This window comes from Empidonax traillii, unplaced genomic scaffold (genome assembly GCF_003031625.1).
Source record: "Empidonax traillii isolate 1590-97213 ecotype Southwest subspecies unplaced genomic scaffold, ASM303162v1 scaffold6222:size6348, whole genome shotgun sequence".
Taxonomy (NCBI): Eukaryota; Metazoa; Chordata; class Aves; order Passeriformes; family Tyrannidae; genus Empidonax; species Empidonax traillii.
The window spans coordinates 4761-6348 of NW_020961415.1; positions in this window are offsets into that span (position 1 = coordinate 4761).

Below are 1588 nucleotides of genomic sequence, written 5' to 3' on the forward strand. Positions count from 1 at the left end.
TTCTGTCGCCGCCGCCATCACGTTCCCGGCAGCCACCGCGGGGCTGTGCGCGCGCCCCGCCGGCAGAGACCCCGCCCCGCCCCCTTTGCCGCGCGGGGCACGCCGGGAGTTGTAGTTGCAGCCGCTCAAAGCTCACGGCGAGATTTGGGCCTGGAGTCCTTTTTCCTCTGCAGGTTTTTAGGCAGCAACTGTTTGGGGTTTATGAGGACATGGCCTTTATGAGGAGAGCCTCTTAGGAGGTGTATGGGCTTTCTGAGGACAGCACCTTTATGGCCTGCATGGGCTTTATGCAGAGAGATCTTTTATGATGAGAGCTCTATCATGAGGTGTATGGGGTGTATGAGGACGGTGCTTTTATGACATTTATGGTGTTTATGAGGGCAGAGCCTTTATGATGTTTGCCTCTCTAAGGTGCACGGGCTTTATGAGGACAAAACCTTTATGAGGTTTGTGGCATTTATGAGAACATCTCCTTTATGATGACAGCCCCATGAGGAGGTTTATGGGCCTTATCATGACAGGGGCTTTGTGAGGCCTGCACTGTTGTGAGGTGTGTGAGGGTGATGAGGACAGTGCCTTTATGAGGCTGCACCATTATGGGGTGGATGGGTTCTATGAGCACAGAGACCTTCTGAGGCTGCCCTAACCTCATGGGGTTTATGAGGAGAGACACTTTAGGATGGCCCCTTTTTGAGGTTTATGGGCTTTATGAGGAGAGAACCATTATGACATGTAAGGGTGTTATGAAGACAGAGATTTCATGCTGAGAGCTCTTTTATGAGGTGTTTGGGCTCTATGAGGCCTGCACCATTATGAGGTTTATGAACTTTATGAGAGCAGTGTCTTTATGAGGCCTGCACTTTTATGAGGTGGGTGGGGTTTATGAGGGCAAAGCTTTTATGACGTTTATGGGTTTTATGAAGACATGGCCTTTATCATGGGAGCCCCTGATGAGGTTTATACCCAGATAAGTTTAATAAGGGGAATCACTGAGGCACTATTATAGACTTGCATTAGAACTTTGGAAATGTCCTTCAGGGCAAGCATGTTCCAAAGATATTGAATTTCAGTCCAAAATGTGCTGCTGTCCCTCGAAGACAATTACAGAGGTGACACCATGGGACTGGCCAGTCATCTGTGGTCTCTGATTATGAGAGCACCTACACTCACTCAGATCCCAAAGGTAAGAAAAGAGTTTTGTTGTATCCTGAGGAGGAATAAACTGCTTGGCATCAAAAAACCCCATAAAATCCCACAGCCAGTGGTTTATCTCCTCTTCTGGCATGCACCATGTTCCACACCAAGGCCAGCAGCACTGATTGTGTCACAGCACATCTACAGAAAACACAGTTACAGCTCTACCACTAAAAGAAGTTCTCAATAGATTTAACTGCTGAGGGAGAAAAGCCCCCTTAACCACATTCCATCTCCAGCCTGCTTCCACTGATCAGGTCTGGTTTGCTCCCTTGGCAGAGCCAAACAGGCATTCACTGATCTCCTCTTCAGGGAAATACCCAAAACCCACAGCCTGGGGTTTTGTTTTAAAGATTACCCTATTCATCAATCAACTAACTACACCAAATCTAAT